Source organism: Phoca vitulina, unplaced genomic scaffold (assembly GCF_004348235.1).
Source record: "Phoca vitulina isolate PV1807 unplaced genomic scaffold, GSC_HSeal_1.0 scaffold32, whole genome shotgun sequence".
Classification (NCBI taxonomy): domain Eukaryota; kingdom Metazoa; phylum Chordata; class Mammalia; order Carnivora; family Phocidae; genus Phoca; species Phoca vitulina.
In genome coordinates, this window is record NW_022589735.1 from 2,730,622 (window position 1) to 2,752,595 (window position 21,974).

The following is a 21,974-nucleotide window of genomic DNA, read 5'->3' on the forward strand; positions in this document are numbered from 1 at the left end:
GATGGCTGCATAATATTCCATTGCATATATATACCACATCTTCTTTATCCATTCATCTGTTGATGGACATCTTGGCTCTTTCCACAGTTTGGCTATTGTGGACATTGCTGCTATAAACATCGGGGTGCACGTAGCCTTTCGGGTCCCTACTTTTGTATCTTTGGGGTAAATACCCAGTAGTGCAATTGCTGGATCATATGGTAGCTCTATTTTCAACTTTTTGAGGAACCTCCATACTGTTTTCCAGAGTGGCTGCACCAGCTTGCATTCCCACCAACAGTGTAGGAGGGTTCCCCTTTCTCCGCATCCCCGCCAACATCTGTCATTTCCTGACTTGTTAATTTTAGCCATTCTGACTGGTGTGAGGTGGTATCTCATTGAGGTTTTGATTTGGATTTCCCTGATGCCGAGCGATATTGAACACTTTTTCATGTGTCTGTTGGCCATTTGGATGTCTTCTTTGGAGAAATGTCTGTTCATGTCTTCTGCCCATTTCTTGATTGGATTCTTTGTTCTTTTGGTGTTGAGTTTGATGAGTTCTTTATAGATTTTGGATACTAGCCCTTTATCTGATATGTCATTTGCAAATATCTTCTCCCATTCTGTCAGTTGTCTTTTGGTTTTGTTGACTGTTTCCTTTGCTTTGCAAAAGCTTTTTATCTTGATGAAGTCCCAATAGTTCATTTTTGCCCTTGCTTCCCTTGCCTTTGGCGATGTTTCTAGGAAGAAGTTGCTGCGGCTGAGGTCGAAGAGGTTGCTGCCTGTGTTCTCCTTTAGGATTTTGATGGACTCCTGTCTCACATTGAGGTCTTTCAACCATTTGGAGTCTATTTTTGTGTGTGGTGTAAGGAAATGGTCCAGTTTCATTCTTCTGCATGTGGCTGTCCAATTTTCCCAACACCATTTGTTGAAGAGACTGTCTTTTTTCCATTGGACATTCTTTCCTGCTTTGTCGAAGATTAGTTGACCATAGAGTTGAGGGTCCATTTCTGGGCTCTCTATTCTGTTCCATTGATCTATGTGTCTGTTTTTGTGCCAGTACCATACTGTCTTGATGATGACAGCTTTGTAGTAGAGCTGGAAGTCTGGAATTGTGATGCCGCCGGCTTTGCTTTTCTTTTTCAACATTCCTCTGGCTATGCGGGGTCTTTTCTGGTTCCATACAAATTTTAGGATTATTTGTTCCATTTCTTTGAAGAAAGTGGATGGTATTTTGATGGGGATTGCATTGAATGTGTAGATTGCTCTAGGTAGGATTGACATCTTCACAATATTTGTTCTTCCAATCCATGAGCATGGAACGTTTTTCCATTTCTTTGTGTCTTCCTCAATTTCTTTCATGAGTATTTTATAGTTTTCTGAGTACAGATCCTTTGCCTCTTTGGTTAGATTTATTCCTAGGTATCTTATGGTTTTGGGTGCAATTGTAAATGGGATCGACTCCTTAATTTCTCTTTCTTCTGACTTGTTGTTGGTGTATAGGAATGCCACTGACTTCTGTGCATTGATTTTATATCCTGCCACTTGACTGAATTCCTGTATGAGTTCTAGCAGTTTTGGGGTGGAGTCTTTGGGATTTTCCACATAAAGTATCATATCATCTGCAAAGAGTGAGAGTTTGACTTCTTCTTTGCCAATTTGGATGCCTTTGATTTCTTTTTGTTGTCTGATTGCTGTGGCTAGGACTTCCAATACTATGTTGAATAGCAGTGGTGATAGTGGACATCCCTGCCGCGTTCCTGACCTTAGGGGGAAAGCTCTCAGTTTTTTCCCCATTGAGAATGATATTCGCTGTAGGTTTTTCATAGATGGCTTTTATGATATTGAGGTATGTACCCTCTATCCCTATACTCTGAAGAGTTTTGATCAAGAAAGGATGCTGTACTTTGTCAAATGCTTTTTCTGCATCTATTGAGAGGATCATGTGATTCTTGTTTTTTCTTTTGTTAATGTATTGTATCACGTTGATTGATTTGCGGATGTTGAACCAACCTTGCAGCCCAGGGATAAATCCGACTTGGTCGTGGTGAATAATCCTTTTAATGTACTGTTGGATCCTATTGGCTAGTATTTTGGTGAGAATTTTTGCATCCATGTTCATCAGGGATATTGGTCTGTAATTCTCCTTTTTGATGGGGTCTTTGTCTGGTTTTGGGATCAAGGTAATGCTGGCCTCATAAAATGAGTTTGGAAGTTTTCCTTCCATTTCTATTTTTTGGAACAGTTTCAGAAGGATAGGTATTAATTCTTCTTGAAATGTTTGGTAGAATTCCCCTGGGAAGCCATCTGGCCCTGGGCTTTTGTGTTTTGGGAGATTTTTGATGACTGCTTCTATTTCCTTAGTGGTTATAGGTCTGTTCAGGTGTTCTATTTCTTCCTGGTTCAGTTTTGGTAGTTGATACATCTCTAGGAATGCATCCATTACTTCCAGGTTATCTAATTTGTTGGCATAGAGTTGCTCATAATATGTTCTTATAATTGTTTGTATTTCTTTGGCGTTGGTTGTGATTTCTCCTCTTTCATTCATGATTTTGTTGATTTGGGTCATTTCTCTTTTCTTTTTGATAAGTCTGGCCAGGGGCTTATCAATCTTGTTAATTCTTTCAAAGAACCAGCTCCTAGTTTCGTTGATCTGTTCTACTGTTCTTTTGGTTTCTATTTCATTGATTTCTGCTCTGATCTTTATTATTTCTCTTCTCCTGCTGGGTTTAGGCTTTATTTGCTGTTCTTTCTCCAGCTCCTTTAGGTGTAGGGTTAGGTTGTGTACTTGAGACCTTTCTTGTTTCTTGAGAAAGGCTTGTATTGCTATATACTTTCCTCTTAGGACTGCCTTTGCTGTATCCCAAAGATTTTGAATAGTTGTGTTTTCATTTTCATTGGTTTCCATGAATTTTTTTAATTCTTCTTTAATTTCCTGGTTGACCCATTCATTCTTCAGTAGGATGCTCTTTAGCCTCCATGTATTTGAGTTCTTTCTGACTTTCCTCTTGTGATTGAGTTCTAGTTTCAAAGCATTGTGGTCTGAAAATAGGCAGGGGATGATCCCAATCTTCTGGTACCGGTTGAGACCTGATTTATGACCTAGGATGTGATCTATTCTGGAGAATGTTCCATGGGCACTAGAGAAGAATGTGTATTCCGTTGCTTTGGGATGGAATGTTCTGAATATGTCTGTGAAGTCCATTTGGTCCAGTGTGTCATTTAAAGTCTTTATTTCCTTGTTGATCTTTTGCTTAGACGATCTGTCCATTTCAGTGAGGGGGGTGTTAAAGTCCCCCACTATTATTGTATTGTTGTCGATGTGTTTCTTTGCTTTTGTTATTAATTGCCTTATATAATTGGCTGCTCCCATGTTAGGGGCATAGATATTTACAATTGTTAGATCTTCTTGTTGGATAGACCCTTTAAGTATGATATAGTGTCCTTCCTCATCTCTTATTACAGTCTTTGGTTTAAAATCTAATTTGTCTGATATAAGGATTGCCACCCCAGCTTTCTTTTGGTGTCCATTAGCATGGTAAATGGTTTTCCACCCCCTCACTTTCAATCTGGGGGTGTCTTTGGGTCTAAAATGAGTCTCTTGCAGACAGCATATCGATGGGTCTTGTTTTTTAATCCAATCTGATAGCCTGTGTCTTTTGATTGGGGCATTTAGCCCATTTACATTCAGGGTAACTATTGAAAGATAGGAGTTCAGTGCCATTGTATTGCCTGTAAAGTGACTGTTACTGTATATTGTTTGTGTTCCTTTCTGGTCTATGTTGCTTTTAGGCTCTCTCTTTGCTTAGAGGACCCCTTTCAATATTTGTTGTAGGGCTGGTTTCGTGTTTGCAAATTCCTTTAGTTTTTGTTTGTCCTGGAAGCTTTTTATCTCTCCTTCAATTTTCAATGACAGCCTAGCTGGATATAGTATTCTTGGCTGCATATTTTTCTCATTTAGTGCTCTGAATATGTCCTGCCAGTCCTTTCTGGCCTGCCAGGTCTCTGTGGATAAGTCTGTTGCCAATCTAATGTTTCTACCATTGTAGGTTACATATCTCTTCTCCCGAGCTGCTTTCAGGATTTTCTCTTTGTCTCTGAGACTCGTAAGTTTTACTATTAGATGTCGGGGTGTTGACCTATTTTTATTGATTTTGAGAGGGGTTCTCTGTGCTTCCTGGATTTTGATGCCTGTTTCCTTCCCCAAATTAGGGAAGTTCTCTGCTATAATTTGCTCCATTATACCTTCTGCACCTCTCTCTCTTTCTTCTTCTTCTGGGATCCCAATTATTCTAATGTTGTTTCGTCTTATGGTATCGTTTATCTCTCGAATTCTGCCCTCGTGATCCAGTAGTTGTTTATCTCTCTTTTTCTCAGCTTCTTTATTTTCCATCATTTGGTCTTCTATCTCGCTGATTCTTTCTTCTGCCTCATTTATCCTAGCAGTTAGCGCCCCCATATTTGATTGCACCTCATTAATAGCCTTTTTGATTTCTACTTGGTTCGATTTTAGTTCTTTTACTTCTCCAGAAAGGGTTTCTCTAATAACTTCCATGCTTTTTTCAAGCCCAGCTAGTATCTTTAAAGTGATGATTCTGAACTCTAGATCTGACATCGTACTAATGTCTGTATTGAGTAGGTCCCTGGCAGTCGGCACTACCTCTTGTTCTTTTTGCTGAGGTGATTTTTTCCGTCTTGTCATTTTGTGCAGAGGAGAATAGATTAATGAGAGAACAAAATGCTAGCAGGGTAACAACGTCCCCAGAAAATATACTCTAAACAAATCAGAAAAGACCTGAAGCAGTGGGAAAAGAAAGGGAAAGAGAGAAAAAAGAAAAGGAAAGAAAAAAAGAAAAAAGATAAAGATAAAGATAAAAACCAACAAAAGCAGAACAAAACAAAACAAAACAAAAACAGAATGTGATCAAATATGATCAGGCTGGATTATAGATCAGTGCCACACACTAGATTTTGGGTGTATTTTGGTCTGTTAAAAGAAAGTCCCTCCCAAAATTTTAAAGAAAGAAAAACTTATATATGTACAAAAATAAGGGTTGATATGATGAAGGGATGGAATATGACTGTAAAGATGGAAATTATAAAAAATTTAAAAAAAGGATTTGATAAGTTGTTTGAAAAAAGAAAGAAGAGGATTAAAAAAAAAAGAAAGAAAGAAAGAAAAAAGGGAGAGAATGTGATCAGGCAGGGGAGTAGAAAAAAACCATACACTCGAGATTTAGAGTATATTTTGATCTGTTAGAAGAAACTATCTCAAGATTTTAAGGAGAGAACAACTTATATATATATGCCAAAAATACGGGTAACTACTATGAAGGGATAGAATATGACTTTAAAAATGAAAAATAAAAATGTTTTTTTTTAAAAAAGGGATTGATAAGATGTTGGTTGAAAAAGGGAAAAAGAAAAATTCAAAAAAAAAGAAAAAAGGAAAAAAGAAAAAAAGACAGTTAAAAAAAATAATTAACTTTGAAAGACTAAAGAATCATGGTAAAAAAGCCATGAATTCTATGTGCAGTGTTCCCCTAGCGCTGGAGTTCTGCCGTTCTCATTGATCGGTAAACTTGGTCTTGGCTGGCTGTTCTTGCTGATCTTCTGGGGGAGGGGCCTGTTGCCGTGGTTCCCAAATGTCTTTGCCGGAGGCAAAATTGCCCCGCCCTTGCCGGTCCGGGCTAAGTAATCTGCTCGGGTTTGCTCTCCGGAGCTTTTGTTCCCTGCAAGCTCTCCGTACAGCTTTGGAGGCGGAGAGTGAAAATGGCGGCCTCCCAGTCTCCGCCCCGGAGGAGCCGAGAACTCAGGGTCCCGCTCCTCAGCGAGCCCCCAGAGAAAAGCAGTCAGTCACTCCCGTCTCCCCGGTCTCCGGCCACACTCCTCGCTCACCCGGCCTGTGACCGCGCCTTTCTATCTGGCACCCGACCCCGGGTGGAGTCTCCAAACCCAGCAGATCCCCGCGGTGCGCTCCCGCACCTCTCCTCCCGGGGGAAGAAGGTGAGTCTCCCCGGATCTGCCGCTTGTTGGGTCCCTGCTGGAGGAGCAGTGGCCCGACTGTGCCGCGGATCACGGTTTATAGCAACCCCGAGCTGAGAGCCCGCGCCTGGGCTCCGTCTCTCCAGCCGGCTTCCCTGCTCCGATACCTGGGAGCTCTGCCGCACTCAGGTACCCCCGGTCTTTCTGTGACCCCGAGGGTCCTGAGACCACACTGTCCCGCGAGGGTTCCACCCCCCACTTCGCCACCAGAGTGACGTCCCTCAGCGGAGCAGACTTCTAAAAGTTCCGATTTTGTGCTCCGTGGCTCTATCACTTGCCAGAAGCGGCCGACGGAGGCCCCTCCCCCGCCGTCTATCCTCCTGAATATCGCCTCGGATTCACTTCTCCGCACGTCCTACCTTCCAAAAAGTGGTCGCTTTTCTGTTCAGAGAGTTGTTGCTCTTCTTTTCTTTGATCTCCTGTTGAGTTTGTAGGTGTTCAGAATGGTTTGATCCCTATCCAGCTGAATTCCTGAGAGGAGACGAAATCCAGGTCTCCTACTCCCCCGCCATCTTGCCCCTTGCATCTCTATAGTATTTCTTAGTACAAGTATATGATCCAGGTTAAGAGCAGAGTTAATTGTTTTTTATTCCCACACCCCTTTCCAAAGAAAGAGTAGAATGAGTGTGAGAGATTGAGAAATGGTGAAACCAGAGTTGTTGTTATTTATTTATTTTTTAATTTTTAAGGGGCTATTTGGTATAAACCTGTCCTTACTGGTGATGAAAATTTAGTGAGCATTAGAGTTTTGTTTGCCTCAGTTAAAATTCATTGTTTTAATTGCAGAAGCTAGTTTATAGACTAATAGCCTTGGACAGCAGGCATTAAAGTTGATAGAAGTATCCAAAGAAAGAACTAAGCTTCTGATTTCTCCCATCTCTCTAGAGCCCTGCAGCCTTGATATTTGCATTCTTGTTATATTATATACTTTATTTTTAGTTATAAAACATGTTTTATTGTCTTTATACCTTGATAAGCATTAATTAATATAGTAGGTGATTCTCTGACCCCGTACTTTCACCAGCTTAGGGGAACTCAAGATTGAGGAGTATCTTGAAAAATAAAAGGAGCAGAATCTAAACTCAGAGTACCAGTCATCTGTGTTACAAATATTATAACAGAAGCTTGGTAAAGAAAGGCTTCCTTTTTTTTCCTCACCCTGCTGCAGCTATCTTTACCTCTTTCAAGGACTCTCTGTTAACTGCTCTCTCATTATGATAAGTTGAAGTAATTGATTTTTCCTTTGATTTCAGTAGATCCTAGATGACCTGTTTACTCCCTGAAGCTTACAGTATTCTCTTAAGACCTGAGCGAGAGGATTCTCTCTCCTGGATCTTGTATGTAGAGGACCCAGATATCACAAACTTTAAAAAAGTAAGTGTCATTTGGGATCCAGCACTCAGCACTGGTAGAGCAATTTGTAATCCAAACATTTACTCTAGTGACTAACACCTGTCAGGCCCCCAGATACACTTCTCTTCATCACTTGCCCTGATGCCCTTGAAACAAATGTCATGAAAGTTATGGGCTTTGATGCTGGTTATGGACGCTGCTTTGGTATGTAGCGAGGAGTCAGAGTGGCAGAAGTTCTTAGGTGAAAGGACAAATTAATTAACATAAATGCAGTAAATTCCTGCTTAATGAATTAATCACTTTCCAGTACTGCTAACCATCCATTTTCTTGTTTCTCTTTGTATTCCAGGTTGTGTTTCTACTTAAAAATTAGGTTGATATTTTTAACAGTGGTCCATGGCAGCTGAGGAATATTTTGCAATATTAAGCAATTCATATTACTCTTAAACTTTATATATGAAAGTCCAGATAAAACATGTGTTGTTGACATTAGCAATGGATGAAACTTGATAGACTTGTGAGTAGCTCTATTTTTGAAAAATACATAATACATAGGGGCACCTGGGTGGCTCAGTCATTAAGCATCTGCCTTTGGCTCAGGTCATGATCCTGGGCTCCTGGGATCGAGCCCCGCCCGCATCAGGCTCCCTGCTCTGTGGGAAGCCTGCTTCTCCCTCTCCCACTTCCCGTTTGTGTTCCCTCTCTTGCTGTCTCTCTCTCTGTCAAAAAAATAAATAAAATCTTAAAAAAAAAAGAAAGAAAAATACATAATAGGATTATAATATGTTTTTTTTTAAATTACATAAAAATTTCAACTTTATTATAATAATTTTATTTAAATTAGGTATTTGTTAATTATAATTTGTATATTGCCTTTTAATTTTATAGGTAATTTTTGGCAGTTTAGAAAAAAAGATTACATTTGAAAACAAATATAAAAATAATTTTAGGGGCTCCTGGGTGGTGCATTGAGTTAAACGCATCCCACTCCTGGTTCTGGCTCAGGTCGTGATCTCAGGGTTGTGAGATGGAGAGCCCCATGTCTGGCTCTGTGCTCAGTGTGGAGTCTGCTTGAGATTCTCTCCGTCTGCCCCTCCCATTCGTGCTCTCTCTCTCTCAAACAAATAAATCTTTAAAAAAATAATTTTAGTTTTTGATTTTGCACAATTAATATATATATTTCGATGACAGTATGTTCAAATTTTGTATACTTTGAATAAATTATATTTTATTTTTAATCCTTTAGATACTTACTGGCAATATGATACAAATCATGAGAAAATCTTGTTTATAACAACATAACTAGTGATTTTAATGAAATTAAGTTAAGAAAAATACATTTTTTGGAACATACCATAATTTATGCATTATGTGTGTCTTTATTTTTATTATTTATCCATTCATTGCCAGCTTATCAACATTATATCCAGACATGTGCAATAATAGTTAAATTCAGTTGTCTTTGATATTTTGTCAACTTTTAGTCATATAAAAATCATAGCTCTACACTTTTTAAAAAAAATTTTTTTCAAGGTATATAGATTAAACACTTCTCCAACTTTATTTCATATCTCTGTGTCTCTCCCCTTCCCCACGACCTATCAAGTTCTTCCCAACTCCAGTTTTTTTTTTAATTTTTTAATTTTATTTTTTTAAAGATTTTATTTATTTGACAGAGAGAGACACAGCGAGAGAGGGAACACAAGCAGGGGGAATGGGAGAGGGAGAAGCAGGCTCCCCGCAGAGCAGGGAGCCCAATACGGGGCTCGATCCCAGGACCCCGGGATCATGACCTGAGCCAAAGGCAGATGCTTAACGACTGAGCCACCCAGGCACCCCTCCCAACTCCAGTTTTCGAGAGAAGTGTTAGTAGGGAGCAGTGGGATCCTCTTTACAGGAACTCTGAGCTGGTGGCTCACTTTTATACCTGTCTTAGGATCGGATCTCACCTTCTCTTACCTCTCTTTCATGATGGCTGATCAGGTTTGGTGAGGGAGGGTAGAAGTAGAGGTGGGAATTGGTAATATTAGCCAGGAGATATTTCAAAGAAACTACTCCTTTGATAATAATAACTTACGGATAAAACATAATTTAACAAATTTCCTCTTGATGGTCTACCCCCATTACAAACAGTATCACATTATCAACAACAACCTCATTTGTGAGTCAGTATTAACCCACATTCATTTCTAGGAATTATCCTAGGGAAGTGACAGTCTGGGACACAGTGATGTTTGGACATGTTGGGTACACCCTCATATCCAGGCCTAAACAGTGTACTGTGATGGTATGGCGGATAAATGTGTCAAAGCATGAAAACCTCCAAAAGAACTTTCACTAGAGTTTTATTTGAAATGTTGGGGTCAGTTAATTCCAAATATTCCTTTCATCTCTTTCATCCTTGGGTATTCCTCACAATGCAAGGCCTTGCAGGTACTGTTCCCCTCTTAGAACCTCTTGCCCATTTCATTCAGAACTTCACATGGTCCTTCTCACAGATCGTGTACATTCAGTTGATCTCAAAGATTCCATATTGTGAATTCACTTGTTCACTAAAATTTATTTGTAACCCCCAAATCCAATACCCTGCTCTAGTGGCTGTTCGTGGACATATGCGGAGTGGTGAAAACTTCAGATCACCCAGTGAGCACCACGCTGAACAAGGTAACTATTCTGACTCTGTTTCAGCTCTCATACTGTATTCAAGTGTCCTTTTTGTGGTCTATTTAGTGCCATATTTTTCACATTTTTATGCTTTTTGTTGGTGATTTCCCTGTTTAAAATAGTCCCCCATCTATAGTGCTGGAGTGCTGTCCAGTATTCCCAAGTGCAGGAAGGCTGTAATGTGCCTTACAGATTAAGTATCTGCGTTAGATAAGCTTCATTCGGGCGTGAGTTATACGGCTGTTGCATGAGTGTATTAAATAAGTATCTTTAAACAGAAGTCTCTTTATTTGTTTTTTTGTTTTGTTTTGTTTTTGTCTTTTACATGTTGGGTGTCCGGTTTATTCAAACTGTCAGTCAGAGCCCCGCCCCCAAGGAACAGGAAGTGAGCTGGGAGCTATGGGGCTGAACAGGGCAGGGCTGGGCAGGTATCAGAAGGTAAAAGGAGCTCAGCTGAGCAGCCAGAGCAGCATCAGGGCCAGGCTGAGCAGGAGAGGCCAAAGCCCACAGAGCCCAGCCCCACTCATGGCCTCAGCATAGAACCTCGCCACGTCCTTGTTGGGGTCGCGCTGGGCTGGGTCAAGCCACATCTGGATGCAGCGACCGCTCCCTCAGCTGTAGTTGCTGAGTTTGTAGGAGTGGCTCCAGGTCTCACTGCACAGAGCGGCAGGTGCGGGGAAGTAGAGATGGAAGGGGTAGCAGGCAGCTCCCACTGGGCACCGGTTATACCCTGATGTCCGTCCCAGCCCTTGTGCCAGTTGTTCTTGTAGGTGTAGGAAGTGTGGCCGCCTTCCCACCAGTGCGGACAGTCCTCTTTGCACAGGGGCACGTTCAGGTCACGCTCTTCGTGCCAGCTGTGGCTCACCTGCTGGCCCCAGGGCCCCCAGGTTGGGGGAGTACTCATACCGGCAGGTGTCCTGGATGAGGTGCTGTTTGCAAGCAGGTGCCGTCTGTCCACAGTGGTCCCAGTTGAATCTGTACAGGTGGGAAATATCCTTATGGATTTCCCAGCTGGTGTTGGCAAAGCAGCAGGAATTCTTCTTCCAGGGGCTGCACTGCTTGTGCAGCTTGTCCTCTGGGCTTGGCTTTTCCTTGCTGGGCTTGGCATCCATACAGACATTGAGAAGCTCAGTCCTGGGCTGGGTTGCCCATACTGCGGCTACCCCCACCCGAAGGAGTAGCAGCTGTGTTATCACCAGCTGGGCCATGTCAGTCTCTGAATCCTGTGACAACCAGGGAGGGTTAAGCCCTCCAAAGACCTCAGCAGGTAAAGGACCACTGGACCCCTCAGAGCTCTCTTCTGGCTTTATAAGCTAAACAGAAGTATCTTTAAACAAAAATTCAAAACAAGGTTATGTATTGATTGATGTTAAAAACGTGACTAGAGACTCACAAGAATCCAACTCTGTTTTTCCTAGTGTTCACTAATTCACTGTTCATGGCAAATTTATAGAGCATAACTATTGCACTTAATGGAATTGGCTTTAGCTATAGCTGTCTGTCTGTCTATCTATCTATCTATCTATCTATCTCAAGTTCCCCATTGCCATTTCAGATCACTTTTCTAACTTTGTGGAATTTCAGTCCAATTAGGTGTACCCCTTTAACCTTTTATTTTGCTGTAATTTTCTGATTCAGTTCATTATATTCTTTCTCACCTCTAAGTTCAACAAACATTAATGCAGTTGAACTGATCGATCTTTAGTGCTTTTTGCATCTTGCTTAAGAAATTCTTCCCTGTCCTGAATTCATGAAGATATTCTGCTGTACAGTCTTTTAAAAGCTTTTCAGCTTTTTTTTTTTTTTTAAGATTTATTTATTTGGGAGAGAGAGAGAGAGAGAACGTGCACATGCATGGTGGAGGGAGGGGCAAAGGGAGAGAGACTCCCAAGCAGATTCTGCACTGAGCATGGAGCCCGACATGGGGCTTGATCTCACGACACTGAGATCATGACCTGAGCTGAAATCAAGAGTCGGACGCTTAAGTGACTTGAGTCACCCAGGATCCCCAAAAGGTTTTCACAACGCAGAGTACTAACCACTATACGATCACGGTGCACCACCCTCCCAGCAGCCCCAAAAGGTTTTCAGTTTTGACTTTCACATTTAGGTTTATAATCTATTTGAAATTGATATTTTTATGGTGTAAGTTAGAAGTATAATTTCATTTTGTTCTCATAGATACTTGATTATCCCAGAACCTTTTACTGAAAAGACCATCTTCTCCCACTACTTTGCAGTGGCATCTCTGTCATTTATCAAGCGCTTACATACGTATATATCTATTTATTTTTTTATTTTTTTACTCCCCCGCCTTTTTTTTTTTTAAGATTTTATTTATTTATTTCACAGAGACACAGCGAGAGAGGGAACACAAGCAGGGGGAGTGGGAGAGGGAGAAGCAGGCTTCCCGCTGAGCAGGGAGCCTGATGTGGGGCTTGATCCCAGGGCCCTGGGATCATGACCCAAGCCGAAGGGAGTCACTTAACCAACTGAGCCATCCAGGTGCCCCCATAAATAAAATCTTAAAAAAAAAAAGGACTTATGGGTATGGCTATTAATATAGGGAACTGATTAAAATAAAATAAAAAACCAAGTATGTTTTTGAGAAAGAATTTTTCATCAAAAGTACCACCAGCCTGCATTCAAAGAGTCTGCAATTGTTGGCCCCATAATTCTATGGGAAGGAAACATGTAGAGAAAGCTGCTAAGTCCTCAAGCAGGGCATATTTTCCAGGGCCCTCTTCAGAATGACTAATAATAATTGAAAAGGAACACCTTGCCAGAGGGCAGAACCAAGGGCCACGGTGAGCAGTGTTTTAGGGAGTCACTCTGTAGAGAAAACAAGACCCATTCAAGAAATAGTCCACTTTCCTAGAGTAGGAACGCTTATAATTGTCTGCCCAGTGGGATTTAGAATTGTGTCTTCCATCTTTCTCCTTTCCAAATGAGAGGGTTTATTGTCATTAGCCGGACGCTGTTCTACTATCATGTATATATTTTGGAGTGGGGTGGAACAGATAACTTGGATTACTAGTTAACAGGTATCTAGGTTAAAATGAACCTCTTCTAGATCTGATGTCGAAATGAACACATATCAGAGATCTTGGACTTTGGGCTCAAAGCAGTGACTTTGTGGGACTGGTCTTCTCCCTTGGGGAGGAGGTAAGTATTTTGTATGTGATGGGGTGGGAACTGAATATTTAATATTTAATAATAAGAAGCATGGGCTGTGATGGGTTTTTTTTTTTAATATTATTCATGGAATTTGGTGCCCATCTTTACAAGAGAATTGTACTCAAAATAAGCAGAGGTGACGTATATTGCTTCTTTCAGAAGATTTAAGGGTTACATTGTGCTTGGTCATAGGTCTCTTTGCTTTCTCCCATGACAGGCATTAATGTTTCAGATAATGGCTTATCTGTTATTCTTGGTCCCATAGCAAAGAAGATGTGGGTCAGCACTGCAGCTGACCCAAAGTGAACACAGAAAGCACAAAACAAATGTTTGTAGTTGTAAGCTACTGAGATATTTGAGTCATTTATTGTTGCCACATAACTTAGTCTTCCATGGCTAATACAACCATGCTTACAATATTTAAAAAGATAAAATACAAGCCTAAAATTATCTTCAGGAAATAGAAAATTATAAAAAGGAGCAGAAAATATTTGAAAAAGAACCAAATAGAGCTTCTAGAAATGATAAATATATAACCTAATAAAAATTCAGTTTAACAGTTTGACAGAAGATTGATCAAAGCTAAAGAGAGAATTAGTGAACTAGAGGATAGATCTGTAGATACTATCAGGAATGCTTTCAAGAGAGACAAAAAAGATGGAAAACATGGAAGTGGAATTAAGATGTGTGGTGGGTAGAGTAAGAGGATTTATTTGGGGTTACATAAGAAAACTTGAGAAAGAATGGTGCAGAGGCAGTATTTGAAGATGTAATGACTGAAACTCTTTTAGAATGAATTAAAGAAGCTCAATAATCCCGAATAGGGTCAATAAAAAGAAATCCACCCAAGACATATTATAGAAACTCAAAACAAAATCTCGGAAGTACCAGAGGAACAGAGTGGATGACTTTCAAAGGAGCAGTAGTTGGGTTAATAGTTAACTTCCTAACAGCAACAATATAAATCAGGTGATTGTGGAATGGTATCTTTAAATTCTTTTTTTTTTTTTTTTTTAAGATTTTGTTTATTTATTTGACAGAGACACAGCGAGAGAGGGAACACAAGCAGGGAGAGTGGGAGAGGGAGAAGCAGGCTTCCCGCTGGGCAGGGAGCCCGATGCGAGGCTCGATCCCAGGACCCTGGGATCATGACCTGAGCCGAAGGCAGACGCTTAACCGACTGAGCCACCCAGGCACCCCATGGAATGGTATCTTTAAAGGGCTCACGTAAAATACCTGCCAGTGTAGAACTGGGATTAAAAATATCTTTCAAGAATGAGGGTGAAAGAAAGACTTTTTTTCAGACAAACAAAAAGCAGAGAGAATTGATCTCTAGCAGATGCTACCTATAGGAAATTCTAAAGGATGTACTTGAGACAGAACAAAAGTGATTCTTGAGGGAGGAGCTGAGGTACAAGAAGGAAAGAAGAGCAAAGAAGGTGGCAAATGTATGGGTAAACACTGATTTTATAAAACAGCAATAATAATGTCCCAGGATGGTTAAATAAGTAAAATACACAACAGTAACAACAGCCATAATTTAATCCAGGAGGGGGATAATGCATTTTAAAAGATCCTCGTATTACCTGAAGATAGGGTAAAGATACTGGCTTTCCTAAAGTAAGTATGCACACAGTCATTTCTGGGATAACTACTGAAAGAGGAAAACCAGTGGATTATTTCCAGTAGATGAAGAAAAAGGAATGATAAAATACTCACTGTTTGCAGGTGGAAGTTTATCAAAGCAAGAAGGATGACCTACAGGTTTCTGAATTTGGCAACCAGGTGGATGATAATGCTCTTCACTGAAGTAGGCAACAGGAGGAAGAGGAAGTGTGGAAGGAGGATGGTGAGTTCCCTGTGTGGGACAAGTTGAATGTGAGGTGTCTGAAGGATAACTGAGTGGGGATGACCAGGGGTCAGCTGTTGAGTTTCCTCAGGGAGACGCGTGGCCAAGGCAGTGGGTTTTATTTTTTTATTTTTATTTTTATTTATTTTTTTGACCTTTTTGTTTGTTTGGTTTTGCGAGCTTCTTCTTAAGTTTAAAGTGATTCTTCGTTTTTTTCTGAACTTACACATTTGCTTAACTACTTTGAGCTAATCTTGGCTACACTGTCTTGATTACACATTTTTAACAGATTTTTCCAGTATCACCTGGAGGAAAATTGTGAAATTGATGTCTCTGGAAGCCTTTAAAAAAAGTAAGGTGCCTTTCTACCTTAAAATGTTTGCGTTTGCCCCCCCCTCCACCACCTCCAGAGGGCTGGATTTTTCCAAGTATAAGAAAAGTTGTTTTTTGGTTTTTAAAAAAATTATTGGATTTAAGAATTTATTTTTCTACTCTTCTCTGCCATCTGGTGGCTTGTGAATGGAACATTGCATTTGGCAGGAAAACAAGGAATCTGAGCTATTTTGAGATATGTAACTTACTGAAGAGAAGCAATATATGGTTGTCTGTGTTTAACTTTGAAACCACCAAATCGCAGCAATAGTTTTGGGGCACAGAAATTTGTCTGTCTGTGGTATTTTCCGGATTTGGTACCCACTCTTCTCTTTACCTCCTGTGCCTTGCTTCACCATCTAGAATTTTTGACCTCCTGTGTAGTGCTAAGTAAACTGAGTAATCAAAGTTAAAAATTTCCTTCTGCACTTAATTAAATCCTTGTTGGTTTTATGACCTGTATGAGTGTATGGTGTCCTTTAGTTCCCATCTGGGCATCATCTCCTCTTCTATCTCTGTAGCCATGTGCTAGGCAGAATAACAACCTCCACAGAGATGCCCATGTCTTAATCCCCAGACCTGTGAATTGGTACCTTATGTGGCATAAAGTGCTTTTAGATAGGATTAAGGCCAAGACCTTGAGAGAGGGAGACTATTTCGGACTATCTGGGTGGGTACGTTCTAATCATAAGGGCCCCTCTTCTGGTTGCAGTCAGAGTCAGAGAAAGGGGAGTGGGGAGAGAGATTGATAGATGGGAGTGAAAAAAGGAACAGAAATTTGAAGTGTGAAAGAAACTAGACTGGCTTTGTAGATGGAGGGAGGAGGCCATGAGCCAGGGAATGTGAGTGGCTTCTAGAAGGAAACCATCTTTCCGCTATAGCCTTGAGACAAGAATGCAGCCTTGTCAATAGCTTAATTTTAGCCCAGTGAAACTGGCATCAGACTTCTTACATACAAAACTGGAAGATAATTCATTTGTGTTGTTTTAAGCCACTGGGTTTGAGGTAATTTGTTATGACTATGATAGAAAACACTCCATGTTTTATTAGAATTGGGTCTCGAAGCCTGGATTGGGAGGAGTGCAGAGTTAGCTTGAATTCTATCTAGTGGCAAACCTAGAGAACTTGTTAGTAATAACCTAGTTTCTTTGGCAAGTTTAATGATGCTCTTCTCTTTCCAGGTTATGTTGTGACCCTGCAAGTGCCCATCTACCTTACTGTTTCCACCCTCCTCTGTTTCTGGGCTGTGTTGCAGCTTCCTTTTTCATCTTGTCCCTCCTCTTTTCTTGACTAAAGGCAGGAGTTTGAAACAGATTTAATGATTTTACAAATATTCATTAAATGTCTGTCATGTGAGGGCGAGTTCACAGTCCTTGACAATGAAAGTCTCATAATTTAGTGGGGGAAACTGACAAGTAAACAAATACTGCAAATCTGTCTGATAAAAGCAATAGGAGTGAGCATGGGATAGAGGCATCTAATCTGGCCAACAAATTCAGGGGGCTTGACTGATCCTTTTAATTCATTATCACAGATCGTAACTGGGAACTCCAAATTTTCTTTAAATACTCCTAAATTTTCTAGCAATCTTACATTCATTTCACCACTCTCAGAAACAGCTGTTTCTCATCTCTCTCCACAGGCCTTCTTCATTCCTCTTTATGGTGGTTTAAAATATGTCCACAAATTCTTTAATAATCTTCCTTTCAAGAGGTGGAGTTTAAGTCCCCTCTCCCTTGAATATGGGCTGGACCTGGTGACTCATTTCAAACAAACTAATATGGCAGAAGTGACCATATATATATGAAATCATCACGTTGTATGCTTTAAATATATTGTAATTTTATTTGTCAGTTATATCTTAACAAAACTGGAAAAAAAAGAAGTGACTACGTAGGACTTCTGAGACTAGGTCATAAAAAGCATTGTGGCTTCCCTTGCTCTCTGTCCCTCTTGGATCACTCACCCTGAAGGAATTCAACTGCCATGTAAAAAGCATCTCTATGGAGAGGGCCTCATGGGAAGGACGAGGTCAAACGCCAAAAGCCTTGTGGGTGAGCAGTCTTGGAAGCAGATCCCCCAGCCCTGGCTGACATCTTGATGACAACCTCTGGCAAACCCCGAACCCCAGTCACCCAGGTAAGCCTTCTGCAAATACCTGATTCACTGAAACTGAGATAATAACTGTTTGTTGTTTCACTGCCGAGTTTGGGGGTGATTTGTCATAGGTAACTACTATAGATCTTGGCACTTGAAAGTGGAATTCGTCTATAACAAACCTAAAAAATTCCAAAAATTTTGGAACGAAGCAGTAGGCAGAAGCTGAAAGGACTTTGAGGAAAATGTTAGAGAAAAATTGAAGCATCCTGAAGAGTCTGTGAGAAGAAGCTTCCTGGCTTTTCAGGAGACTGTGGGTGGAAGGCTTAAAGGAAAGTAACATACTACTGGAAATGGAAGGAAAAGGGATCCTTTTTGTGCAGAAGCGGAAAGTTTAGCAACACTGTCAGCTGTGTTCATGTGGAAAGTAGCAAATGTCCATAAAGAACTGGGTGGTTTAGCTAAGGAAATCGCCAGGCGGAATGGTAAAGATGCTGCCTGGCTTCTTCTTATAGTTTCTGCTTATGGTAAAATGTTGAGGGAAGAGAGAGACCTGTTAAAGAAAAGATGTTTAAACACAAAAGAACCAGGAATTATCAGTCTAAAAATTTCCCGGCATCTTCAGAAAGCAAACAAGGCTAAGTTTAAGAACTGGCTTCTGGGCAAAGATGAAAATCCGAGAAACTGTGAGGAAAACAGGATCTCATGAGCTGCTAAGGTTTGGGGGGATGATTTTGTTTTATAGCAATGTGATTGATAGACTCCATCGTCCTTACTTGAGGCTGATCACCTTGCTTGAGACTCCGTGGAGAAAATAGCAGCCCTTTCTCATCTTCCTAACGCTGTGTGCGGTGTGCCAGAGTTGGTGCCTGGGCGCTCTGCCTCCTTCCTGGTGAAATGAACACGTACCAGCCTTTCCATTAGTGCTTTTTCATCCGTCCGCATTGAGGACTTTAATTCAACAGCAGACCTTCTCTCTCTTTCATTGTCAGTTTCTCCCACTGTATTGATTCCTTCGCATCAACAAACATGCGCTATTATCTGTCATCTTATGAAAACAAACCCTCTTTTTATTCTATATCCCTCTCTCGCCATCACCCCGTCTCTGCAGCCCTTTACAAGAAAACTTCTTTTTTTTTTTTTTAAGATTTTATTTATGTATTTGACAGAAAGAGACACAGCAAGAGAAGGAACACAAGCAGGGGGAGTGGGAGAGGGAGAAGTAGGCTTCCCGCGGAGCAGGGAGCCCCATGCGGGGCTCAATCCCATGGGATCATGACCCGAGGTGAAGGCAGATGCTTAAAAGACTGAGCCACCCAGGCGCCCCACAAGAAAACTTCTTTGATGCTACTTCATTTGTCATTCCCTTTCAGTCCCCCCCTTTTGTCTTCTGTCTCCATCATTCCGCTAAATATTTGTTGGTCCACATCACAAATCACCTTCCTCCTACCCAACCCAGTGGTCTCTTTCTAATCTTAGCTGATCTCTCAGCAGTATTTGCTTTAGGTAATGTCTCCCTTATTTTTTTTAATGGCTTTATCGAAATATAATTTACATACTGTACGGTTCACCAGTTTAAATCGTACAATACAGTGTTTTTAGTATGTTCGCAGGGTTGTGCAGCCATCACTACTGTCTAATGTTAGCACATTTTTGTCCCCCCTAAAAGAAACGATGTACTTATTAGCAGTCACTCCTTATTTCCCCCTCCTTGTCTGTCCCAGCCCTACACAACCACTAATCTACTTTCTGTTTCTGTAGATTTGCCTCTTCTGGACATGTCCTATAAATTTTTTTTTTTTTTTTTTTTAAGATTTTATTTATTTGCGAGAGAGAGAATGAGAGACAGAGAGCATGGGAGGGAAGAGGGTCAGAGGGAGAAGCAGACTCCCTGCTGAGCAGGGAGCCCGATGTGGGACTCGATCCCTGGACTCCAGGATCATGACCTGAGCCGAAGGCAGTCGCTTAACCAACTGAGCCACCCAGGCGCCCTGGACATGTCCTATAAATGGAGTCCTATAATATCTGGTCTTTTGTGTCTGACTTCTTTCACTTAGGAAAATGTTTTCAAAATCCATCCATGTTGTACCATGTGCCAGTATTTCATTCCTTTTTATTGCCAAATAATATCTCATTATATGCCACATTTTATTTATCCATTCATCAGTTAACAGACATTTAGGTTGTTTACACTTTTGGGTTCTTATGATAATAATGCTGCTCTGAACATTTTGTGTTTAACTTTACATGGACATGTTTTCATTTCTCTTGAAAAAATCCCTAGGAGTGGGATTGCTGGGTCATATGGTAACTCTATGTTTAGCTTTTTAAAGAAACCCCAGACTGTTTTCCAAAGTGGTGCACCATTTCACACTTCCACCAGCAATGTACGAAGGCTCCAATTTTTCCACATCCTTACTAACATTTGATTATCTTTTATATTGTAGCAATTTCCTATAGATTGAATGTTTATATCATCCCTCAAATTCATATATGGAAACCCTAATTCCCAGTGTGATGGCATTTGGAGGTGGGGCCTTTGGAGGTAATTAGGATTTGTATTGGTCATGAGGGTGGAGCCCGCATGATGGGCTTGGTTCTCTAATGAGAGGATGAAGAGATCAGGGCTCTCTCTTTCTCAGCCATGTGATCTCAGAATTCTAGCCTCCAGAACTCTGAGAAATAAATTTCTGTTGGTTTTTTTTTTTTTTTTAAAGATTTTTTATTTATTTATCTGACAGAGAGAGACACAGCGAGAGAGGGAACACAAGCAGGGGGAGTGGGAGAGAGAGAAGCAGACCTCCCGCCGAGCAGAGAGCCCGATGTGGGGCTCGATCCCAGGACTCCAGGAACATGACCTGAGCTGAAGGCAGACGCTTAACGACTGAGCCACCCAGGCACCCCACAGCAGCCCTCATTTTTGAAACACTTTCCTGTTTTGGCTTCTAAGACATTATACTTTCCTGCTTTCTTTTCTATCTCACTTGTTGCTCTTTCTCAGTCTCTTTTGTGTGTTTACCTCATCTTCCCCTTCATTCTCCTTTTCTTTCATCAGGGTATTAAATGTTGGAAAGCCCCAGGGCTCTTTCTTGAGATATCTTCTCTATACACTCTTACCATGTCATCTTGTCTTATGTCTTTAAATACTATGTGAAAATTGCTTCCAAATTTCTATCTTTAGCTCTGACACTTCACTTATGTCCATACCCCTCTATCCAATTGTTTACTTAATCACTCTTCCTAGATGTCTAATAGGGATTTTAGACTTAACATGTCCAAAACAAAACTTGTGGTTTTCACCCATGGAGACCTGCCTCCTCTCCCAGTCTTACAAATTTCAGTAAATGGAATTGCTGTCCACCTCGTTGCTCAAGTCGGAAGCCTGGGAGGCATTCTTGATTCCTCCTGTTCTCTTATACCCTGTATCAAGTCCCTGAGCAAGTCCCTTGCCACCCTAGTGTATTTGAGTTTATCTACTTTCTCTCATTTCTACGAGCTTAGTTCTCGACATCATTATCTGTTTCCTGGACTACTATGGTAGACCTCTGTTCGTTTCCTTGCCTCGATCCTGCAGTCCACGATTCATAGAGCAGCCAGTCATCTTTTAAATTTTAAGATATTACATCATGTTACTTCCTTGTTTAAAATCCTTCAGTGGTTTCTATTGCTCTTAAAAATCTACATTTGTTTGCCTGGCCTATGAGGCCGTGCATGATTTGGCCCTTGCCAGATCTCTACCCCCATTACCTACCACTCTTCTCTGTCAGTATTATCCAACCCTGTGGTCTTCTTTCTTCCTTGGGGCTTTTATACTAGCTCTTTCCTCTGCCTGGAAGGTTCTTCCCCTTGATCATCACATGGCCAACTACTTGTCATTTATCTTTCAGTACCTGTCATTCCTAATTTTTTGTTTGTGTTTGTTTGTTTTCTGCTCTTCCAACACCCCCTCCACCAGCTATAAAATCCTTGAGATTGGGGCTTTGTCTGTCTTGTTCAGGGATGCATTTCTTGAACTTAACATGGTGTCTGGTAGACTTTACTTAAATATTTGTTTAAAAATTTGTTATTATTTATTGAGTTATAGTTGACATTTGTTTTAGGTGTACAACATAATAATTTGATTTATGTATATATTGTGAAATGATTACCACAATAAGTTTAGTTAACATCCATCACCATACATAGTTACAATTTTTTTTTCTGTGAGGAGAACTTTTAAGATCTACTCTCTTAGCAACTTTAAAATATACAGTACAGTATTAACTATAGTCACTATGTTATACTTTAAATCCCTAGGACTTAATTTATCCTATAACTAGAAATTTGTACCTTGGAGGGGGGAAAGATGGCGGAGGAGTAGGGGACCCTATTTCAGCTGGTCCCCGGAATTGAGCTGGATATCTACCAGACCACTCTGAGCACCCACGAAACCAGCCTG

At 40.7% G+C, this 21,974-nt stretch overlaps 1 protein-coding gene and 1 pseudogene across 11 annotated transcripts in view; one reads left to right on the top strand and one right to left on the bottom strand.

Annotated features, from left to right (window-relative positions):
• KLHL3 (kelch like family member 3) overlaps positions 1-21,974 on the top strand; it is a 279,580-nt gene that overhangs the window by 90,655 nt on the left and 166,951 nt on the right. For 7 of the 11 annotated variants that reach the window (XM_032425120.1, XM_032425122.1, XM_032425123.1 and 4 more), the window contains 6 exons: positions 7,278-7,398; positions 9,973-10,041; positions 13,115-13,206; positions 14,947-15,067; positions 15,357-15,419; positions 16,621-17,578. The gene's annotated coding sequence lies outside the window, so the exon portion shown is untranslated. The remainder of the gene's footprint in view (positions 1-7,277; positions 7,399-9,972; positions 10,042-13,114; positions 13,207-14,946; positions 15,068-15,356; positions 15,420-16,620; positions 17,579-21,974) is intronic. The other 4 variants (XM_032425125.1, XM_032425124.1, XM_032425127.1 and 1 more) reach the window with 4 other exon arrangements.
• On the bottom strand, positions 10,048-11,862 carry LOC116645127 (annotated as a pseudogene).